This window comes from Chiloscyllium plagiosum, unplaced genomic scaffold (genome assembly GCF_037043375.1).
Source record: "Chiloscyllium plagiosum isolate Xiang-an unplaced genomic scaffold, Cpla_swu_hap1 HiC_scaffold_5, whole genome shotgun sequence".
Classification (NCBI taxonomy): Eukaryota; Metazoa; Chordata; class Chondrichthyes; order Orectolobiformes; family Hemiscylliidae; genus Chiloscyllium; species Chiloscyllium plagiosum.
In genome coordinates this window covers 100,865,651-100,875,446 of record NW_028270143.1, presented here as the reverse complement: position 1 = coordinate 100,875,446, position 9,796 = coordinate 100,865,651, and the positions used below count along the sequence as shown (strand labels likewise).

The 9,796-nt window shown below is 40.8% G+C and overlaps 1 long non-coding RNA gene across 1 annotated transcript; it reads right to left on the bottom strand.

Annotated features, from left to right (window-relative positions):
• Positions 1-1,634: 1,634 nt before the first annotated feature.
• Positions 1,635-3,791, bottom strand: LOC122550314 (uncharacterized). The gene is made up of 3 exons (XR_006311817.2): positions 3,705-3,791; positions 3,212-3,460; positions 1,635-1,798 (listed from the first exon to the last, which is right to left on the bottom strand). It is a non-coding gene; the product is annotated as an uncharacterized LOC122550314 (long non-coding RNA).
• Positions 3,792-9,796: the final 6,005 nt, after the last annotated feature.

Below are 9,796 nucleotides of genomic sequence, written 5' to 3'. Positions count from 1 at the left end.
GCTGTAATGCTTATCTTTTTAACTTTATTCTCATTTTTCTAGTTTATATTATGAACAACTGCATGTCCCTTTGTTTCCTTCCCTTTTCCTTTTATTTCTGTATTTTTTGTCCAAAATGTGTACCTCGGTACTTTGGAACAAAGATGGTGCCATAATGGGTGACATTGTAAACTTTTTACTTTTCATCTGTACTTGAGTACTCATGACAATAAAGGATATTCTAATTCTTATTCTAATTCTAGACATTACAAGGGCTGAAAATGAATGAATAAATCCTGAGCTTCTGGTAAACCTATGGAAATACTCTGACCATTCAAGACTCCTCTCTTCCTCCCTGTCCTCATGACAGCATCTCCCTCCATCTCAGCCTCTAACTCTCAGTTATTTCTGTGTAAAAGCAGGATAATAGGGAGTTTCCTCCTTAAATGCCATGTTGCCCCTGAGCACTGGTATAAAACGTATAATTTGCCAGCAGTACACTTGCTTTTTTATAACACCTTTCAAGTGAGTGTTGCTAAAAAAGAGATATGAAGTTGAAGCTTTTCATCTTGGAAGTTCAGAATTTAGGACCGAGACAGGACAGGCACAACCACCAATGATGGAGCATCAAAAATTGGGGATATGCTTCAGGCCAGGTTTGTAGGAACACAGAAATCCCCATGTTGTAAAACTATTAGAGATTTCAGAGATAGCAAGAATGAAACTAGGTGAGAATTTTGAAAGTGAACATTCTCCATTTACTGGTTGCCTGTTGTGAGCCAAAATTCATCTTTGCTGTTTCTTCCAAAACACAAGTTAAGGATTCTTTGCATTTAGTGCATGAAACAGTTTGCACCATGCATTTTTCTATGTGAGAAATTAGCTCCCTTGAGCTTTTATATAGCCCACACTGTTTATAGTCATGCACCAAGAAAGGAACTCAGGAACATCAATCAGCTCATTGGTAATTATATGATTGCCTTCCATTTGATCCAGGCAACCAAAAAAGATACGGTTCTTAATTAATTAAATAATTCTTTCACAGGGACCAACACATCATTCAAGTGTTCAGAATACATTTGGCAATGCATCGTCTTCAATACACAGCTCCATGGTATTGGAATGTTGTTTTAAAGATTCTATCTTCTCGATTTTGCCCCTCACCTGAGGCATGGTGACCCTCAGATTAACCTCACCACCAGTCATCTCTATCAAATGAGAGAGCTAGTTGATTTTAACCCTACTGCGAATCCTCTTGCAAGGATGCCAGCCTTGAAGAAGTTTTCCTCCTCTCTCTACAAGGATCTCAGGGAGTCCCTCTCCCACTGCAACCCCCAGGTCATTTCCTCTGCCCTGAAGCTCTTAATCTATCACCTTCATCTCCTCCCCCACTCACCTATTGTACTCTATGCTACTTTCTCCCCACCCTCCTCTCACTTATCTCTCCACCCTTCAGTCTCTCTGCCTGTATTCCTGATGAAGGGCTTTTGCCCGAAACGTCGATTTTACTGCTCCTCGGATGCTGCTTGAACTGCTGTGCTTTTCCAGCACCACGCTATTCTAATGACAGAGCAGCCTATGGCCCTCTGGATCTGTGGTTAACTTTACCTTTACATGGTTTCAAACTGATTCTCTGTTTGAAAGAGATAATGATAGCATTTGTTTTATTCACGCATGGACGTGGCTGGGTCAATATTTATTGCACATCTCTAATTGTCCTTCAGAAGATGGTGGCATGCTGTCTACTTGAATCAATGAAGTCCAAGTGTTGTTGGAATAACCACAGTGCTGTTAGAAAAGGAGTTCAAGGATTTTGATTCTGCAAGTGAAAGAATGATAAAAAAAATGTCAGGATGACTTAGAGTTGAAATTGAAGGTGATGGTGTTCCCATATAACACGTGCTGTCGTTCTTTTGGATAGTAGAGCTTGCAAGCTTGCAGGGTGCTCTCCAAGGAGCCTTGGCGAGTTGCTGCAGTGCATCTTGTGAATGGTACACACTTTCGGTTAGGCAGCTAATGGTTTTGTCTATTACTCTCAGTCCAGAGTATAAGTTTAGAGCAATTATGTATTTACAACTTCCTGCTCAGTAAATGTGCACATGGTCAATAACCAGAAAATGATGATTTAAATTAATTGGGAAAAGAAATGGAGAGGAAATGAGGAGAATGTTCTTTTTACTCAGTGTACTATTACAATCTGGAATGGATTAAGTAAAACTAAGTCTATTACAGTGGCACACATATAAAAATCAAGGAAATAAAAGTAGACTTTAATTTATGGATCTCAAGTGAATTTGTTCCTAAAAATAGATATAGATTTTGTTTTCCTTATGGAGAACAGGTCAACAATACTGCTTTCAACTGGGCACTTTTTCATTTAGTCGTATCTTTTTTTTGCGCACTGATTTCTGTCAAATCTAACAGTAAAGCAACAGAAATGGAGAAGTGACATTTTCTTTATGATAAGAGGTTTTTTGCTTTCTTCTCATATATAAACATGGGCCCTTAAGGATTAAGACATTTATATCCCGCACAGATTTCACCTTAAAATAAAATTGTACTTTAATGTCAAGGTCAAGTAGAAGTACACATAGCCTTTTACAGACTTAGGCACAGAGTCAAAAGACTTCAGCTGAATTCCTGAAAGCTTGCTTACGAAACCCAGACATCCACAATTCAAAATAGGTCATGGATTCACTGAGTGATTTTGTTTTAATCAACATTACAAATATGTCTCTTTCTCTAGGATGGTGCAGTATTTGATATTATCAGTAGTTGTAGAACTGAACAAAGCACTCACTATTCTTGTAAATTATTTAAGCTTTTAAATACATTCATAAGATACCAACCAGATTAATAAACAACATGAAATATAAATTTCCTTCCCCTTATAGTTCTTTTTGTTATATTTTTAGCAAAAACTTATAAATTCCTTAAATCCTATTTTTATCCAAGCTTTGGGAAAGAAATATAAATAAACAAAAGCATACTGACTAAATACATATTGTCAAGGGAATTGATTAATACTATTGTTCCAATATTTGTCGCAATTGGAGTTACAGTCAAATAAAAAGGTTACTTTTAAAAACCATAAGTTATTGCACACTCTCTCTGCCAACGTGATTATTACAGTGTGTGTTAACTGGCACTGAAATTGCCTACATTATCTCGTTTCAGGAATGTAAATCTGATTAGCACAAAATTAATTGGGAAGAGTAGACAAGTATTTTACCTCTGCTAAGCATTCATACTCATGCTGATAGGCTGAATTTGTTCGTCAAAGCAAGGGATGTTCAGCATATTGTAGCTCCATTCAGAATGTGGGCAGCCAGGACAATAAACATTGTGTCGGCCAATTGCAGTCGGCTGGACATCCTTCTTTTTGAAAGTCTGCAGTTTCTGATGTTTTTAAAGACTCCACAAAAAATCATGTCCATGGATAAATAGAAATATGATATTGATTCCTTCATATATTTGTGTTCTGGATAAGAAAACAAAACTTCAACTGCAATTTCCATATTTTTTTAATACGTACATGAAACACTAGGATATTTGTCCTTCTGTATCAGTGTTTATTAAGATTAGGAGTTTTGTTAGGAGAGGGTATCATTGTGAGAAGGAAAGAAACAGTATCTAGAACAGTGGATGATCTAATTCCCAATCTTTTTCTTTCAAAAGGAACTGGAACTGAGACTTAACATCAGTTTTGTCATTACATTACTCACCTTCCTCTCCATTCTTTTTATTGCAATCTTTTCTCTGCTGTTACTAATCATTGTGGTCAGTGTGCTCAGCACTGGCTTAGTTCGTCCTCTGGTTGCCATGACATTTCCTTTTCCCACGGTGAGTTAAATGTACACAGTATCAATATTCACTTGTGCTTCCTGTGTAAAACCCACCCTTCGTGACAGAATTTGCATTAGTTAAGTGAACAAACAAAAGATTCAAATAAAGGACTGGGGGTGTGGGGGTTTCAATAATGAGTAATGTAATGGAAAGATTGAATCTCTTAAATTCTTTTGAACACAACTTGCCAAACTGTAGGTTTATTCTGAAAGTGTAAAGATAAAGGCAGATTTATGTAATGCTACCACCATGACATGTGGTGTTTATACTGATTATAAGTATCAAACATAGACATTTTAGTTTAATCTTCCAATTAAGATATTCAACTATGTCTGGACTGTACTGAGCTGACAAGGACAGGCAAACATGTAATCTCACTTTGACCATTCCAAACCCAACACAAATGGTGTTACTTTCCTACTTCTTATCTTCCTAATAAACATGTCAGTGATTATACGACTTTATCAAATATCTGGGTTTCATCTTTGGAAGACTAAATGACACATTACCTTTAAAGAAAAACCTCTGGGTCTTGGAGATTCTCCCTAAGTTTCAGTTTTATTGATCCTCTGGAGTGTTGCAAATGGTGTATTAATACTGTCATTGAACATAAACCCAGACTCCACAAACGTTCCTCATTTGTTTAGGTTTCCAGTCCTGGGACCATTCTTGTGAACTTCCTCCAAACACACTCCACATGTTCCAAATATGGCCTGACCAGAACCTTATAGAGCCTCAGAAGTACATCCCTGCTTTTAAATTCAAGTCCTTTCAAAATAAATTCAACATTGCATTTGCCACACCCACCACCCTCTCAGTGAAAAAGTTGTCCCTTAAGACCCTTTTACATTTTTTTCCTCTCACACTAAACATATGCTCCTCTAGTTTTGGACTCACCCACCCCAGGGAAAAGACCTTGTCTATTCACCCTATCCATGCCCCTCATGATTTTATAAACCTTTTGAGTCATCCTCAACCTTTGACACTCCAGGAAAAATAGCCCCAACCTATTCAGACTCTCCCTATAACCTAAACCCTCCAATATCCTTGCAAATCTTTTCTGAACCTTTTCAAGTTTCACAACATCTTTCCTATAGCAGGGATACCAGAACTGAATGTAGTATTTCAAAAGTGGCCTAACCAATACAGCCACAACATAAACTACCAATCCTATACTCAAGAAGGGTTTAGAGGGATATGGGCCAAGTGCTGGCAAATGGAACTAGATTAATTTAGGATACCTGGTCAGCACAGATGAGTTGGCTGAAGGGCCTGTTTCCATGACGTACATCTCTATGATTCTATGACTGACTCAACCTGCAAGTTTACCCTGAGAAAATTCTGGACTAAGACTCCCAAATCTTTTGCATTTCAGACTTCTGAATTTTCTCCCCATTTAGAAAATAGTCCATGCTTCTATTCTTCCTACTAAAGTGCATGACCTTACTGTTTCCCATGTTGTACTCCATCTGCCACTTTTTTGTCCATTCTCCTAATATGTCCAAATCCTTCTGCAGCATCCCCGCCTCCTCAATATTACTTGTCCCTCAACCTATCTTTGTATTGTCTGCAAAACTAGCCAGAATGCCCTCAGTTCCTTCATCTCAATCGTTAATGTATAAAGTGAGAAGTTGTGGTCCCAACACTGACCCTTGCGGAACACCACTTGTCACCAGCTGCCATCCTGAGAAGGGCCCTTTATCTCCACTCTCTGCTTTCTGCCAGACAGCCAAGCTTGCCTCTAACACCATGGGCCCTTATCTTGCTCAGCAGCCTCTCGTAAGGCACTTTGTCAATAGTCTTCTTGAAGTCCAGGTCGATAACATTCCATTGGCTCTCCTTGGTCTAACCTGTTCATTATTTCCTTAAAGAATTAGACCATAAGACCATAAGACATAGAAGCGGAAGTAAGGCCATTCAGCCCATCGAGTCCACTCCACCATTCAATCATGGCTGATGGGCATTTCAACTCCACTTACCCGCATTCTCCCCGTAGCCCTTAATTCCAGCAGATTTGTCAGGCTTGACCTTATTTTACCATACATTTCCAAGTATTCAGAAATCTCATCCTTCACAATGGATTCTAAAATCTTACCCACTACCAAGGTTAGACTAATTGGGCCCGTAACTTTCTGTCTTTAACCTTACTCCCTTTTTAAACAGGGTATCAGGTTCGCGATGTTCCATTCCTCTGGTACCCTTACTGACTCTAGCGATTCCTGAAAAATCACCACTAATGCCCCCACTATCTCTTCACCCAACTCCTGTAGAGCGTTGGAGTGTAATCCATCTGGTCCAGGTTATTTATCCACACACTGGCCATTCAGTTTTTCTCGCACCTTCTCCTTGGTGATGGCCACATATTCACTCTGCCCCCTCAATCTCTTGAATCTTTGGGGTATTACTCGTGTTTTTCACTGTGAAGACTGACATGAAGTAATTATTCAATTCCTTGTTCCCCATTACTATCTCTCCAGCAGTCCAATGTGCACTTTTTTCTCTTTTGATCTTGATATATCTAAGGAAACTCCTACAGTCTTCCTTTATATTACTGGCTAGTTTACACTGATATTTAATCTTTTCCCTCCTTATTTCTTCTCTTGTTGACCTCTGTTGGTCTTTGTAAGCTTACTAATCCTCTCGTTTCACATTGCCCTTCACCAAATTACATTCTTTCTCTTTTGCTTGTATGCTATCCCTGATTTCCCTAGTTAGCCATGCTTACCTCATCCTCCCTCTACCATGTTTCTTAGGGATGAATTTTTGCTGTGTCTCCTGAATCACTCTCAGAAACCTCTGCCATTGCTGTTCCACTCTTCATGTCTAATGGCAACCAGGAAACTACTGTCAACTATGGGTGGCACAGTGGCTCAGTGGTTGGCACTGCTGCCTCACAGTGCCAGGGACCTGTGTTCAATTCCCGCCTCGGGCAACTGTCTGTGTGGAGTTTGCACATTCTCCCTGTATCTGCGTGGATTTCCTCCGGGTGCTCCAGTTTCCTCCCACAGTCCAAAGATGTGCAGGTTAGGTGAATTGGCCATGCTAAATTGCCCATAGTGTTAGGTATAGGGCAATGGGTCTGGTTGGGTTGCTCTTCGGAGGGTCGGTATGGACTTGTTGGGCTGAAGAGCCTGTTTCCACACTGTAAGGAATCTAATGAACTGTCATGTTAACCCATCTGTTTCAATAATACCCTTTAAGTAAGTAAGACTGCTGCCCTTACCTAGGTTGGCCTCAATTTGAATTTGGTTGACTCTTTACTGCCATCAGCCAAGGCCTTGCAAGCCATTCATTTGAGAAAACAGATGTCTCAAAAATTGAATGAAATTGGAAGAGCACTTGACATTCATTAAAGCACCAACAAAAGCAAACTCAGCCCTGTTGACTCTGCAAAAGTCTTTGCCAACATCTGGTGTAGCATCTCATGTCAAAATTGGGAGAATTGTCCTGCTGACCCAAAAGCAATAGCCTGACATAGTCACACTCACAAAACTGTAGCTTGCACAAAATGTCCCACATAGTACCATCACTTTCCTGGGTATGTACTGACTCACTGGAAAGACAGACCTAGCAGAAGGGGTCGCTCATTAAAATGTGATCAGAAGGAACTTATTCTGGGAGTCTTCAGCATTGACTCTGAGCCTCAAAATCTCATGGCATCAAGTCAATTGCTGTCATGAAGCTTCATGCTAATTACTACACTTAGGGGGAGGTGTTGACCTAATGGTATTATTACTGGACTGTTAATACAGAGACCCCGATTACATTCGGGGGGGCCAGGGTTCAAATCCTACCACTGCAGATAGTGGAATTTGAATTTAATAAAATTCTGGAATTAATAGTCCAATGGTAACCACGAATCCATTTCCAATTGTCAGGAAAAAATCAGTCTGGTTCACTAATGTCTTTTAGGGAAGGAAATCTATCATCCTTACCTCGTCTGACCCGCATCTGATTTCAGATCCAGAGCAATGTGGCTTACTCACTTCTGGGCAATTAGGGATGGGTAATAAATGCTGGCCTAGCAAACAATGCGCTCATCCCATGAATGATTTTTTAAAAACCCTTCCTCTCCTCCACCTCTTGGCTGATGCATCTACCCCTTCATGTTGAACACCACTTGGAAGAAGCATTAAGGATGGGAAGTTGAAGAATGAACTTTGGCTTGGTGACCTCAGTGTTTATCACCAAGAATAACACCCTTGGCAACAGCACTACCGATCGAGCTGGTTGAGTCCTAAAGGATGTAACAGTTAGACTGGCAATCAATCACTAACCTGCATACTGCAGATGCATCTGTCCATGACAGTGTTGCTAAGACTGACTGCCGTACAGTCCTTGCGGAGACAAAATCCTACCCTCACATTGAGATTACCTTCTATCATGTTGTGTGACACAATCATCATGCTAAATGTGAAACAGTTCGAGCAACTCAAGACTGGGTATCTATAAGAGACAGTGGACAGTCAACAACAGCAGAATTGTACTCCTGCGCAATCTGTAAACTCATGGCCTGGCATATCTCCCACTCAATCATGATCATCAAGCCAGGGTTCAATGGCACAGTGGCTCAGTGGTTAGCATCGCTGCGTCTCAGCACCAGAGACCAGGGGTTCGATTCCAGCTTCAGGTGACTGTGTGTGTGGAGTTTCCATGTTCTCCCTGTTTCTGCATTGGTTTCCACAAGGTGCTCCAGTTTCCTCCCACAATCCAAAGATATGCAGGTTTGGTGGACTGGCCATGCTATATTACCCATAGTGTTCAGGGATGTGTGGGTTAGGTGTGTTAGCCATGGGAAATGTAGGGTCACAGGGATAGGGTAGGGGTATGGGGATGGGTCTGGGTGGGATACTTCTGGATGGTTGGTGTGGACTTGTTGAGCTGAATGGCCTGTTTCCTCACTACAGGGATTCTATATATACATAAGAGAGTGTAAGAGAGCATACAATGAGCAGCACCATGCATACTCAAAAATAAGGTGTCAACCTGATGAAGCTACGATGCTGGATGTGTTCCACACTCAAAACAGTATAAGCAGCAAGTGAAAGACAGCGCTAAGTCTGTCCACAATCAACGGATCAGACCTAAGCTCTCTAGTTCTTTCCATCCAGTCCTGAATGGTGGTGGACAATTAAACAACTCACTGGAAGAAGAGTTGTGACAAACATCCCGATCCTTACTAATGGGGGAGTCAAGCACGCAAGTGCAAAAGGTAAAGCTGAAGCTTTTGCAGCAATCTTCACTACAGAGGAACTGAACCCATACTGTTTGATTAGATTATATTAGATTACTTCCAGTGTGGAAACAGGCCCTTCGGCCCAACAAGTCCACACCGACCCGCCGAAGCACAACCCACCCAGACCCATTCCCCTACATTTACCCCTTCACCTAACACTATGGGCAATTTAGCATGGCCAATTCACCTAACCTGCACATTTTTGGATTGTGGGAGGAAGCCAGAGCACCCGGAGGAAACTCACGCAGACACGGGAAAAATGTGCAAACTCCACACAGAGAGTGAGGTAGGATCGCTGTGCTTTGCAAACCAGCTGTCTAGCCAACTGAGCTAACTGATTGCTATCCTGGCTGCAATAAATAGGCTGCTGTGTTTTTTTATGTGACAAAAGTAATCACTCTTCAAAAGTATTTAATTGACTGGAAAAATCTCTGTGAGAGTCCCGAGATGGTGAAAAGGGCTATATAAATTCAATATGCGGGAGTATCTCAGCTGATCTGGCAGCATCTGTGGAGAGTTAATATTTCGAGTCCGGTGACTCTTCTTTGGAACACTTTACCTTCTAAGTTCAAAAGCCAAGGTGAAATACGTAGAGTACACAATGATAGCAAGATTGAGAATAGGGACTGTACGGTAATTCAGGAATGATCAAAACCAAATTTCAAAATGCCTGATACTTGTCTAAGTAAAGCAAAGGCCAATTGTCTCGAATGCCACAGTTTAGCTATCACAGGA